General features: G+C 41.1%; 1 protein-coding gene and 1 long non-coding RNA gene across 4 annotated transcripts in view; one reads left to right on the top strand and one right to left on the bottom strand.

Annotated features, from left to right (window-relative positions):
* Positions 1–4,671: 4,671 nt before the first annotated feature.
* The window catches only part of LOC100541675 (contactin-3), a 125,764-nt gene continuing 116,156 nt past the window's right edge, over positions 4,672–14,279 (top strand). Inside the window, exon 1 of the mRNA XM_010718739.3 lies at positions 4,672–4,894. The gene's annotated coding sequence lies outside the window, so the exon portion shown is untranslated. The remainder of the gene's footprint in view (positions 4,895–14,279) is intronic.
* Positions 11,634–14,279, bottom strand: part of LOC109369971 — a 16,960-nt gene continuing 14,314 nt past the window's right edge. The window contains exon 4 of one of the 3 annotated variants that reach the window (XR_002119680.2): positions 11,634–11,883. This is a non-coding gene — a long non-coding RNA (uncharacterized LOC109369971). Of the gene's footprint in view, positions 11,884–12,221; positions 12,361–12,403; positions 12,829–14,279 lie in introns of those variants that run through there. The other 2 variants (XR_002119679.2, XR_002119678.2) reach the window with 2 other exon arrangements.

The raw sequence follows: 14,279 nt of genomic DNA, 5'->3' as shown, positions 1-14,279 counted from the left end.
AAAGACAGGGAGACAGAGAGAGAAAAGAAAAATACCCTTTGCTTTCATTGAGAGTAATATTCACCTCTGAAAAGTAAAAGGTAAAAGTGCGTGCGTGTGTTTACGGCTATGTGATATCAGTCTGAACTGGGTGAACATCAGATCCAGAGCAGCTGATGATTGCTGTTGTGATTAAAACTCCTCTTATGAACAGGATTGCTTCAAACCAAGGCAACTGTTAGATTTGGGCCATATCTTTATTAATGTGGGCTTAAATACTCAGGGCCAAACAATTCAAATTTTTGCTGTTCATTTCCCTCTATCTCAACCCATCCTCCAGTGAAAACGGCAGGACAGCTTTCCAGGCAAATTTTTTCAAATTGAAATAAAAATAATTTTAAATCTTCTGCATAAAATTTACCCTTGAAAATTACTGCTGGGTACAGCAGTGTAAGACAGCTCAGAAGCCAGGAAATTAATCCGGTTTGTAGATGAAGTCATGTGCTGGGATGCTAGGAATGAAGTTGATTAGAGAACATTAATTGTTTTTCTCAATTATAGGGGAGGTTTGCCATTGAACTCAGCGTCCTTTGAAATCCACCCTAAATTTGCAATACAACCCAGGCTACAAATGGTACAGTATTAAAACATCAGAACGCAGGTTTGATTTGAATGCTCGACCCTTTGTTTGCCCATCAAGCTCTAGGTAAACTGTAGCATTGAGGAAATAAATAATAAATTATGACAATTAATAATTGATTGTATTTCTTGATCTCACCGTTTCACATTCAGCGACCTACCTGGCCTCCTTTAAGACTACGAAGATTACCTGTCAGCAAATATCTTCTAATGGTTGCTTTTACCTCTTGTTTACTGGCTTCATTGACCCCATTCACATCCTATAATGTAATTTTAATGGTGCCTTTATAATCAAGGAGTGCATGTGTCTGAAGGAACTGTAGCTAAGATTCAGAACAACTCCAAAGCTTACAAAGCAGCTTTGCCTGAATGCATCCCTTTTCCCTTACATTAGAAGTACAAGTGGATTTAATATTAGTTGAAGTGGTAAACATGTTAAGCATACGGGGGCCATTGATTTCAGTGGAATTCACAGCAACTCAATACCTCTCTGGAAATTTACCCATATGCCCAGAAATTGCTTTACAGGAGGAGCCTTGTTCTGCTGCTGTGATGGGTGCAGGAGGCATAATGGGCCAGGCACCCAAGCTGCACAGCCACTGAGCCCACACCTGCCCTTAGGACTTGGCTTAGGCACACGGATCAGATAACCATGGCATGCAGGATGGAGTTTATGGAGCTTTTTAGAAGAAAGTCAATAAGTAGCAAAGAAGTGAACAAGAAAAACTTAAGTCCATTTTCGTTTAAATAGTTCACAAAATTATCTCCAAAGTCAGTACACTGCAGCAATAAGCTCTTCTGAAATTAAGTGATAGTCACTAAGAGAGAAATCTGCGGTAAAAACTACCCAGAAAGAAATTGATTCTGTATTTGACATGAAATTGCATTTGCGAATTTAATATTGCTGATAACATCTATTATGCTTGACAACTTGCTATGGTTCCTATAAAAATACAGTTAAGGGAAAATTTATAAGAAAACAAATACTGTGCATATTAGCAAACTGAGGTAAACTTTCTTTTGAAAGAAAATGTATGTTCACATATATATCTGTACATATATGAGTGCAAACATAGCTCATGTGCCCCATCTGCATCCATGCATCTAACTTAATTAGTTATGCATGTATATCCCAAGCTTTTTAAAAAATGGAAGCCCGTGGATTGTAGCAGGTTTCACTACTGCTTAATGGATCTCTCTGATTAGAGAAAATGAGAAATGAGGAGAAGGAGGCTGTAGGGGGGGAATTACTCTTAGCTACGTAGTTGCATAAAGATATTAACAAAGCTGGCAACATTGGTTTCCAAATCCAAATGGCATCACAGGCCTGCAGAGTGGAGCTGACAATGTTATATATGGGGAGTTCCATGCCAAACATCTCAACACTATGTCCAACAATGTCCATTTCTACAGATGTGTAGACAACTGTCTGGGAAATGAGATTGGTATTTTGGGAAGAAGGTAAATATCTCGAGTATATGACGCCACAGAAGGAACAGCAGGGCTGAAATCAGGAAGCTCAGTTTTCTCTTAGCACAAGGGTGTCTGAAATAGAGCTGCAGCCCCCAGTGTGTAATGATAGAAGCATCCACTTCAGCAGTGCCACATAGGCTTTGCTGCAGATCTTCTAATGATAACTTCTGCAATGTAAGCTATTGAACTGCTGGCAGTTAAAGCGAGTCAAGGTGAAAACAACCATTTCCTTCTGCTACTCATCATGCTGACCATTACTGTCTCATGCTTCCTTCAAAAAGGCCTGAATCCATCCCTGCATCTGCCTGTACTGAATGGTTTTCCATCCCCTAGCACAGTGCCAATGAACAGAAAAAAAGAAAACTGAGTAATCAGAGCATTGCCATCTCTGGTAAGAAGGGATCAAAGAACGCTGCCCTTTAACTACCTGCTTGGCAATTAGCAGGATAAAACTGCCTTTTCACTTGGGGATTCAGCAGCTTCTAGAGCCTTCTAGCTCAGCTTCAGATGGATGAAGTGAGCAATAGTCACTCTCAAGAAGCGCTCTAAAAGGCCCTTGGTCTGCAGTGACTGCAGTCTCATTTTGGAGGCATGCCCAGGTCCCCCAGCAACGTGATCTAGCAGTTGGGAATGCTCTGCACACAATCTCTGCAATTTAATTACAGTCAAATTAGTTAATTAATCAGGATATCAGCTTAAAACAGAAAAGAAAAAAAAAAAAGTCGTATTTTCCTCTTCCTCTCTACACCTCAAGAGTCAACTGATGAATGCATAAAGTAGCAAGGTGATAATAGCTGCTAGCTCCTGCTGTGCACAGGCTTCATTAAGCTTTTGCTGAACTCTGTTGGTAAATCCCTTCATCCCATTCATCAGCAGATAGCATGAATCTGGTCTAGCTATTGATCAGCCCGTTACTCTGGTAGCTGAGCTAGTCAAAATCCCAGATATTCATCCTCACCACACCCCAGGAGAGAAGTGCTTTTCTACCTTCTTGAAGAACTGCTGAGCCGGAGACTTGCTGGCTTCTGATTCTAAACTGGTTACCTGAGCAGCACAGGAGACACAGGTGAAGAGTAACGTCTGAAGTCATATGTACAGTTTATGATGGACAAAGGAAGAAACAAAACTTTCCTGGCCTCAGACCTGCATCCTAACCAGTGACCTGCTCTTCCCTCTTACTCAGGGCAGCAAAGTTTTAACAGGGAGATAGGGATGTTCTTCTGTTTTAGCCTCAAGCTCATAAATCACTGAAGCAGTTTGGAATGAACCACTAACCCAAACAAAATTTAACATTGTATTTTCGATAACTTTAAAGCTAAAGAAGCTGAGCTGTGACTCAGTTACAGAACAAACTCCCCCTGACACACAGCAATACCATTCAGCTAACGCTTGTCCTTCACTTGCCTTCAGCATCCCCAGAGGAAAGATTCCTTCCCTTTTTTGCTAATCATCTCTGACACAAAGTTGGCTAAGTGAGCTGTGTGACCATGTCAGGGGTGTTCTGAATCAGCCTCTCCACACGCAGAGAAAAACAGATGGGGAACCAAAGACCTTGCTGCCTCAAGCAGTAAGTTGTTGTTTGTGCTTCTGTTCTTTGCCTACAAAATGCTACCCTTCTGAGGCAGGTGTGTTATTAAACACAATTTTCACAGGTGCAAACGATCACAGAAGGTGCAAAGCAGTGCCTGCATTTGTAGCTGAACCTGCTCTGGCTTGCTGCAGCACAGAGGTGGAAGAAATACGTGTTTCCTGCTTGACTTTATTACCTAAATTGCTTTCTCAGGTGAACCAAAACACAAAGGAGAGAAAAAAAAATAGATCAGATCAAAATGATTTATTTTCATCTTTACTACTTCCTACCAAGGTGAAACACCCAGCCCGATTCAGTTGTACGATATGCTTTGGAGAGGTAACATCCGCAGTGTGCTCTAGGAAGCGTAACTGCTCCTCTCCCTGGTCTCTATTTAGGCAATAGTTCAGCAGTTGCTTATGCAAAATAAGGAGAAACAAATTTTCAATTTCTTTTCCTCTCTGAAGAAATTTAAATCCAATCTCATGTCTGAGATTTCCCTAATCACTGCCATCTGTGCCTCTCCAGTGCTCCCTACTCTGTTTCTGCTCTTGATGATTAGGTAAATGGAGGCCATAACAGCAGTTGGAACCAGGTGGTGCACTCCTGATGGGGAAGTTGTACAGAAAGAGAGAGGCAATGGTCCACAAGCAGTCTGCTCAGCTCTTCTCCCTGCCTGTTGCCCTGTACCTGAGCAAGAAAACATTTTCTTTTAGCATGCAGTTAGGATGCTGCTCCAATCCCACTTTCATTAACAGCAACATCGGCAACTTCTCTTTGCCGCATCACCTTCTTGTCACCTTATTCCCTGCTCCCATTCTCTCTGGGCAGCATCCCAGTTCAGCACAGAGGCTGCCTGCATTTGGGCAGAGCCTGGGCAGCAAGAGCTGGGCATGCAGCTGGGAGAGAACCACTCCTAAACACACCACAGCTGAGCAGAAGCAAACACATGGGTGTGCCCAAGTGCCTGATTACGGACTCCTGAGAAACAGTCAGGTGAAAATGAGGTTGATTTGTGATTGAGGACTGCTGCGTTGGAGCTGAGCGGACTCAGTGCTAAGCCATGCAGCAGGCTGAACGGGCCCTTCAGCAGTTTAGCACAAAGCTTATTGTGACAGGACAAGATAATGGATTAAGGAACCTGATTTACCTGCTTTGTTTTTGGTGAAGCAGTCATGGATATGTTTGTGTAACTTCATGTGCCCAGCAGAACACAAAAGTGCTCCCAAAAAGGTAAGTCTGGCTGAGGCAACCTGGATCTTTTAGATTGGGTTGTTCGGTTGTTTTGTTCTTTTTTTGTGGTTTTGGCCTTGTTTCAAAAACCGTGTTATGTGCTCCATTGATCTCGGGAGCTCTTTGCAAACTGATCAAATCTCTGCTAACCTGGTTGGTGTACGCTTGAGCTTGGCCCAGTCTGTGCTGTAGGAGCTGCCCTTGGCACAGCTGGTGAGCAGATCTGAGTAGCTGGGTCTGTGGTGGGAGCCAGTGCTGGGTCTGATATGCTTCTGGTTTCTTTCCTTATCTGCTGCATGGTGGGAAATGTGCTTATCCTGCTGGTTTGGTATTGTAGTTGTTTTATGCCTCTCTTAATTCTGCGTCTTGACCACAGCAGAAAATCCTGAGCAATGATAGCACACGAAGGGCCTCCAGAAGCACAGGTAGAGGGCTTCTGCTGAACTGAGGAGAATTTTAATTAGCGTTTCTTTCTGATATTTCTGGTACTGTGTATGTAAATGCCTGTCTGAGGAATCACACTGAGATCTCTGTGGTGACAGTGAACTCTCATCTTCTAAGGATGTGAGACAGAAACAAAACACAAAGCGAAAATCAGTTGTCTGTCATCTGGTGTTTTTTTTCCCAGCCCTCTGGTAAAAGAAAGATAAGCTGTACTATACTGTGTCATGGAGTGATAGGAGAGAGTGGTCATAATGAGCAGAAGCTGTGCAGCTTCAGTGCCATGGGAGTGCTGTCCGTGTCCCTGGATGGTGCTGCTGCAGAGCAGAGCCAGCCATCTCCTGAGGCAGGGCTGCAGTTATGTTATCTGCTCCAATCTTGAAAAATCTATTTTTTTTTTATTTTTTAAGTCTTGTTTTGTGGTATTCAGCTACTGAGTAAATTCTGTCCTTATACTCCTGTTTTTATGTGTCATGTAGGCTTAAAAATAAGTTATTGCATAGCCAATATGGCCATTAAGGGCTGCACAGCAGCAGGAAGCGAGTAAGGAGGATAAGGGGAACACAAGAAAGGTATCAGCATGTGAGAGGCTACGCTGTTGTCTTCCTCTTTTTTGTCCTGTCTTTGCTTAATCTTCTCTTAAATCCTAAAAACTCTTTTCCAGGACCAGAAGGCACCCTGTAATTTCCCAACCCAGTGCATGGATAGTGGCTGAGGTGGCTGGAGGTGGTGCTTGACTTTGTCTATGGGGTTAGCATTTGTTTCTAACTACGAATCCTGGAGTTCTGTTGTGATTCTTGAGGATTTAACCAGCTTTCCTCTAAAATCTGACTTCAGAATCTCAGCCAGTACTTTTACTTATTGCCAACGTGATTGTGGCCACGTATTGCTGTCCCTTGGAACAGTCTTTTCAGCCTTGCTCCCAGGGAATAAAAAAAAGTTTGTTCCCATGATGTTCCTCTGTACAAACCACACCTTTCCAGCCCAGGGATGCCCAGATATTCTCCCCTTCTTGGCAGACAGAGTAGCTATGAAATATCACCCGCTGGCTTAATTGACAAGATTAATCCTGTTTCAATGTACCTTTAGCTTCACAAACATTATTAGATTTTCTTACTTCACAAAAAAAGAAATTTTTTGCAGAAACTAAACTGTGTATTTTTTCTAACAGTGACAGTTTGTATGAACCAGCAGCTCCAACAACAGATCAGAACACGCAACATATATGTTTTGCCTGAGCAGCAGTGGGAATAAGTATGGGATGGATACAATCAAAACATACTGAACAGTTTATGAATTTACCTGGAAAAGCTTTGTTGGAGGGTTGGGACAAAGGATAGGTGACCTCTCTTAAACATAAGGTGACAATTTGATGGAAGTTCTTGTTAAGTCTCTGTATTATACATGCTCTCTCATGGGGACTTTCAGCTCTGGTGCTTTGTGTGCTGAACAAGGCAAACAACTGAGTTATTGGATTAAGAATTCAAAGCCAGTTGGACTAATGTTACTAGATCCCATTCAGCACAGATCTTCTCCATGCTCATACATATTTCAAAGACGCAGTCATGAAATCCTCTCTTTTTCTGAAACCAGGAAATGTTACTTAGGAGCTGAGCAGTGATGGGCTGTCCTGGCCCTGTGCTGTGTGGACGTGGGTTATCCCACTCGGGGAAGTCATTGACAGCAGACTGTCCAAGGAACACAGACATGGAGGAAAACGTATTATTTCAGTGACTGTGCGGGCATTCTTTAGGAGATTTTTGAGGAGCCTTTTGCATTTCTTGAACAGATACAGTTGTCCAGAAAAGTTTCAAACTTGTCTGGCAAACTGGAGTGCCTTTTTCAACATTCTGAATCTACTTCTTCAGCAGCTGCTGTTTGGTGAGCATCTGACAGTTAGAGGGCCTCTATTTCAACCAAAGGTTCTTCCTGCTTTAGCTCAATAGAGCCATTCTCTGTTCTCCATGTGTTGGCCATCTGGATGGCAGCTGCCATACCCAGGCCTTACTTTTGTCCATTATCTTACACATTACAATAAATATTTGCTGTATATTTGCCATTATTTTGCATATCTTCCCATATTTTACAACGCAAGTTTTCCATTGGCTGGGTCTTCACTGTAAACACATTAATCATCCTAAATTCTTCACAGATCTAATTGCTGGGTATACGCTATTTTCTGGAATTAATGTGTATTCAGATATAGAAGGGGGGGAAAAAAGTAAAAACGTTTAACTTTGATTAATTAAACTGTGTTGATTTAACAGATGGCATGTTCTGACACCCACCAGGCTTAGGTTTAGATTTGTGATACTTTAAAGAGGGATCTCTGCCCCAATTATTAAATGAATTCTGAATCTCTACACAGCCCACAGATGTTCAGCTCAGGCTGGTTTTTGTTTTGCTGGCTTGTTTTGTCTTCAGCTCGTGGCTGATAATGATTGATTCAGTTCCGGGTCTCATGGAGGTTTTATATTGCTGCCTTATAAATTGAATCCTTGCTATGGAACCACTGTATTGTTGTTCTCAGGCAGATCTTGTTTTTTAAGTAGAAGAACTTAGAGCATAGAAGAACTTAGTATTGAATCACCTTCCTACCAGTAAGGAATTAATTAGCCTAGGGAAGCCCTGCTATACTTTGATTATTTTGAGAAGAACCTTTAGAGAGTTCAGAGAAATTACAAAATTAATTTAGAAAGATGTAAGACTTTACAGGTTTTCTAGCTGGACTCTCCTAACAGCTGTTTTCTGCGTGCTGCTCACACTGACCAACACCTATGCTTGTGTTCTCAAATACTGTGGGGTAAATCATTTTACTTACAGGTATATGCTTTTAATTATGTCCTATGCAGAAACAGCTGGTGTTGGACTTCTCTAGGGACTGTTACTACCCTAATACCCATATTCCTCATGGCCCATGCAGCATTATTAAAAACGAGCATGTCCCCAGGTTTTATTTACTTCTAAGTCACTCCTACTTTTCCAGTTGTAGAACCATCTAAGAGCTGCCAATAATTGCACACTATCAAGACTATGCTTACACAGCCTGGAAATGCCAAAACACTCACTGGGGTTTCCAGGAAGCAGATTTGTAAGATGACATGTTCCTTGCATGCTTTCTGGCCCACCCTTGACTAATGGATTCATTACCCACTTGTGTGTATGTGACAGAAAAACAAATAATGAAATAACTTCATCACAAGGGAGAATGTAAGGGTAATGTAATGCATTTGCTTAAAACGATGGATTTGCAGTGAACAATGTTGTACAAAGCAAAAATACATCAGGGACTCTCTCAGGCTTGTAGCCATGAGCCTGCAAAGCTTCCTCTGTACTGGCATTGCTGTAGAGGGGCTGGTGTGACCTGCTCCTTGCTTGTCCACTTCAGGATACATCACAGCCCTGTTCCCCCCTGCCTTCCTCCTCCCAGCTGGGTCCCCAGGACAGTCTGTGAACTGTCCCTGCTCTGGAGAAGCCCATCTGCAGCCCCATTAATTAGTCCTCTTCTGCTCATAAGCTCCAGGCTGCTTCCCCTTGTTTTCAGCCTCTAAAAACCGGGTAGCGGTCTCAGTACCTCTCATGATACATAAATTATATAAGCAGTACCAGCTTCTTTCAAGATTTATGACATTGAGCTTGCTTTGAGCTCTTTGCAGAGTTTACAAATGACATAAACACAACAAAAGAGAGATTTGTGAGCTGGGTTGTGCAATGCTCTACTCATGCTCCTTTATATTTAGGAGAGCCCTTCAGGGCCCCCTTCTGTAAGCTGATCTTGTAGGTTGTATAGATCCTGTTGCAAGCAGCAAAGCTGCTGAAATGTGGACTAACCCTGTCCCCCAGAGCTGCTGAATTACTGCGAGTGGTTCCACAGACACAGCCCCGAGTACCGACCTCTGTGTTGAGACAAGCCAAGCTGTAACTCAAAAGCAACGCAGCTTGCAAATCATCTGGGCTCAGCACCATGCAATAAAGCAACAAATGTCACTTTTCTTACTTCTGAATTTCAACCCACATTTTGTAACTTACGTTCTGAAATGAATACATTTATGTGCTGTAGTGAGGGCCTTTATTTGTTTTTAGCTTATGTTGCTTTGGAAGGCGTGTCACAACTAAAAATGTTGCCTTCACAAACCAGATTTACAGTGGGGCAGTGGGACTCCGGGCTGCGGAACGTGAGCTAAAGTCAGAGAAATGGGATGATGGAGAATATAAATGCATGTATTCACTTTAGAACTTGGTGGTTTCTTTTGGTGAAGTTCAAAGGTTATTATATTAAGTCTTGAAATCATCTGATCCTTCTGTACTTGAACCCTAGTAGGGAAGAAGTGGGGGAAAACGAGTGTAGTGACATTGATGGGATGAGAGGAAAGATATATACAGTGAAGGAAAGACAGGGAAAAAGGATGGTTCTTTGCTTTTACCAAAACTAGTACTTGCACCCAAGGCAGATCTTAAATGACTGAGAAATTTCTCACTCTTAGATTACTTAATTATTCAAAATCAATAAGAAACTGTTGTATAATGAAAACTCAGAAATCTGTATATAAAAATGCTTAAAATTTTAGGTCAGTGAAACAGTAAGTCTACTTAGGGTAGTTAGTCAGGAAGACTAATAGAAAATACCTCAAATTCTCACATATTTTCTTTAAAGTAGACATAAAACAGGAGCTAATAGTTCACGTGACTCTGGAATAAGTTTGGGAATCGTCATTTCTTTGTTGAGTCCCATTCCATGCAGATAGCTAAATCATGCTGTGCTGCTGACAAGCCCTTGCAGCACTGCATTGCTGTTTTGAAAAGCATCCCTCACAGGATGCTTGGCTGACAGGGATGCTGCAATGGGTCTGCGAGGGGAAAAATGAAACCATAAGGATTTAATGTAACTCTTTAAAGATGCTATTTTGCATTACGTGCTTGGGGAGGGAGTATGTTTGAACCACTTCAGTGATTTCTATTTTGTTTCTTATATCATTATTGTTAATATTCCTGTATTTATTAAGTTGCTCCAGATTGAGAAAGAACACAGATCGTGTACCTCAGATGTGTGCATGCCTTTTGAACCAGGACTGTGCTGTGGATCCACATTTAAATCAGTTTTCCAACATTAGCTAAACATGTCAGGTTTCACAGAACATTGGTGTATTCAGCAGTTGTGGCATTTGGGGCTTCTTTTTGTTAGGTTGTTTTTAATCATCAAGAACATATTGAAAACAATAGTCTGTGCTGTGGCAATGCAGTTTTGAGCTAGGGAGGCTTCATCACTATATCACTACACAAAAGCCTGGTTTTAAGCAGTTCTCTTAGTACAGCTATTATTTTGTCTCTGATATTTACATGGTGTTGCAATGTAAACCCATAAAACTTCCACAATACAGATATAAAACCCTCGATTGCTAGGATCCCAAGCCAAGTTCCTGTTTGGCTAATGGATTCTGTCTATTTAAAATTCACACTTCAGTTTCCAGTTTGTTGTTGATTGGGCTCTCCTTTGCTTTCTTGCTCTGAGCCCATCTGTGTACATTTAAGCATCCCCCAGTGCCCCCCCTTTCTGGAACAGCACTGGAGGGAACTCAGTGTGTTAAGTCAAACTCTGTGCCCTGCTGTCTTGGCAGGCACAGCTCGTGAAGTCATTCTGTCTGGTCCTGAGCCATGGTGAGTTGTACTGCTTCCATTACTCCTACTGCAAGGCTCTTCCAGTCTCTTGCTGTTTTTGTGATGCAAACTGACCTCTGAAGGCTTGATTTGGTAAGGAGCTTGCTTGCTTTTAGACCATCTCCCCTTCTGTATTTTAATATTCCAGCAGAGTATGCTTAACATGCATGTGAACATTGGCACAAAAGCAATGCATAGTTTAAGTGTCCCAGATAGTGTGGTGAAAAGGTCCCTCAATACTCAGAGAAGGAAGACAACAAGATAAAGGTTTTTCCTTTTATCCTGAACTTTCCATGGAGTTGTCAGCAAATGCTTTCCTCCATGTGATTCATTACATACAGGGGAAAAGTAAAATACAATATCTACTTCTTGCTGAATCTGTTACTGACAAATAGTTTCTGAAAAGGTCCAGTGCATGCTTGCAGAAAGACACCGTCTTGGAGATAACTGTAATTAATGCTCTCACTTCATGGTAAATCTGTAGGAGTATTGTTTGAGTCTTTCTTTCCCTTGCATGCTGGTGATGCTCACTGAGTATGAAGGAGGAATCCTCCCGTGTAAACTCTTCTGTATACTCTTCTTTATTGTAATTAACCCGAGTCAACAATACTGTAAGAATCTGCTTGAGCCACTCCTTGCATGCTTAGCTTTATTTATGTTGTCACTACTTGAAGTCCTTTTTAAACAGAAGATAATTATCCAAAAAACAAATAGAGCTAGTAATCACAACGCTCTGCCCGTGTTACCCACCAGTCTCTTGGCCATCTGAAAGCTGCATCAGCTTCAGCCTCCAAGTCTTCTGCTGCAGATCATGGTTCCCTCCCCGTTCTGCACCTCCAGCAGCTTCCTTAGTGCTGAGTGAGTTGCCCACATTAAATGTCGTTCTCCTCCAGCTACACAGATAAGCAGGCTTATATTCTTAGATTAGATTAAAGCTAGCTCAGATATATCAGATAGTTAATAAGAATGTAATTCATCATCTGTAAGCTTCATTTGTGTTAAAAATTAGAACTCTAGTAGTAAAACAGTAATATTCTAATATTACTATTAGTAGAATAGTAGAATCTCTAATAGAATCTCTAGCAAAGTGCTACAGTGTTCAAAGCTTTTAGTGTACATAATTCACTAATTTTCAAGTTCTTATTTTAAAAAGCGATCTAAATGAAGAATAGAAAGCAATACAATTCATTTTATGAGACATTTAGAAACACAGTCTGAAACAAAGCATCACATATTTTATCTCAGTAATAACAGGTGTGACATTGTCAGTGTCCTCTTCGCTGCGGAGGCAAGATATCCGATGACATTCAGAGCCAACTGTCAGCTCTCCTTTCCAGGACAGATACTTGTTACCCACTTTGACAGCATTTCTAGAAATAAATAAGTTTAATAAAAAAGAATTGTGCAGTAAGATGCCAAAAAAAAAATTAAGAAAACTCAAAAGCAGAAAGGGAAGTGAGGATGACAAGCAGACCAGGAAGAACTGCTGGTAGTAGTTTTAGCGACCAGTTTGTGGCTGAAGGAAGTTCCTAATGTCTGTTCTCAACGTTGGAATTCGAAATGAGTATTGCACCTTAGGACACAGAGCAGGTCAATGGGGGGAGTGAGGGCCAGCTGTCTATTTGAGCAGTCGAGATGGCTTTTATTGGTGTTTCTTTAATTCTCATATTACCCTCATGTGTGCAACATGCAAATGCTTTTGCTACAATGAGGAGGTTACTGAGAGGCTGCCGGTGGTGTCTGGAGGTGGTGGTCCTGCTGGAGCTGCTGTTCTGTGCTGCAGTAGAGCCTGACTTCTTGTAAATGGATCCATAACTGGATAGAGAACTACCACAAGACTGTTGGGGGAAGAAAATACAGTTGTGAAATGTGTGGAATGGTCCCTGCAGTTTTGTTTTGTTCAGTTGAGTTTCATTTAAGGGAAATAATAATGGGGGAAGGAGTGCAATTAATGACCACAAAATAGTTCATTTAGGTTCAGGCAAGCCAAGAAATAACTGATGAAGAGGAAATAAAAGTTGGATTGATGTATGATCAATACTTCGGTGCAAGGTAAAAGTGTATTTAACAATGCCATTGCTAACTATCTGAAGTGTCATTTTGTGTCTTTTGATGTGAACAAAACCCTTGAAAGGCAATTCAAATGCTTGATATAGGAGACAATCATATTATAATTTCATCTGTAGGCTCAGTTAATAGCTTGCAATGATTGTATGTATCTCTACAGTGATGAGAATGCTTGTGCAGTGTATGCAGCCATCATAAACCCCAGGCTGGAAGTAGAGGTTGGTCTGCAGTTCCAAAATGGTAACTTTTATTTTCTAAAGCAGCCAGAACCATTTCATTTACGAAATCTGACCTGTCTTCAGAAATAGTCTTATGGTTGGTATCTGCTTTTGGGGATCCTGAGGAGAACTTGGGAGGGAAAAAGGTAGAATATATTTAGCATCAGTGACATACTGGATTAAATTCTGTAAGGTTTAAATGCTGTTACCGCTTTTTAAAGAGAATATTTCTCTAGTGATATATAAATATAAATATAAAGAGAGTGCTTCAGTGAGTGCCAGGACAGTCTGAAATATTTAGCCAAGGAGCTAAGATAAAAACAAATTACTCATTTGGTAGTACTCATAGCTAAAATAAAGTAGTTCGTAACAAACGTGCACAAGTTCCTAAAATAAAACAACAAGATGCTAAAAACGTTTATTCAATATGCTACGTCAGAAAACTTTTCAGAGACCGAATGTAGGTAGGTTGATGTGGAAGATAATTACTCTCTATTTTGAGCTCCCCCATAGCAAAAAACACAAGTGAAGTAGAAAGAAACCAACAACAGCTAACAGTGTTTGGGTTTTTTTTCTGATAGATTTGGTTTGGAGCACACATTGTACAAATATTCAAACTGCATCATATGTTTATGGATAACTCTGATCTTATGAATAACAGCACTGATGTGTAAGCACAAACATAATATTGAAGAATTTCACCTATTTTTGGTATGTAGATTACACAAATAAAACAGGTGCGTGCTCATCCCTTATCCAAATGTAGCATTTCTTCCATGAAAATGGGGTCTAGGTTCTCTAACGCAACAACAGGGACTCTTATCTTCACCCAGCGCTCATCTCTTCCTCTCCTCTCCTTTTTATGAAGCTGATCTTTCATCAGAGTGGATGCAATGGAATACCTCAAAAAGAGGACTGGAGCCCAAAAGGTCCTCCTGTAAGTCCTGTTGCTTAGTTTTATAACATCAACATGGAAGGAAATTTCTTTTTAAAAGATCTTTTTT

This window comes from Meleagris gallopavo, chromosome 14 (assembly GCF_000146605.3).
Source record: "Meleagris gallopavo isolate NT-WF06-2002-E0010 breed Aviagen turkey brand Nicholas breeding stock chromosome 14, Turkey_5.1, whole genome shotgun sequence".
In the NCBI taxonomy this organism is placed as follows: Eukaryota; Metazoa; Chordata; class Aves; order Galliformes; family Phasianidae; genus Meleagris; species Meleagris gallopavo.
The sequence above is the reverse complement of the archived record's forward strand: the minus strand, read 5'-3'. Positions and strand labels throughout refer to the sequence as shown.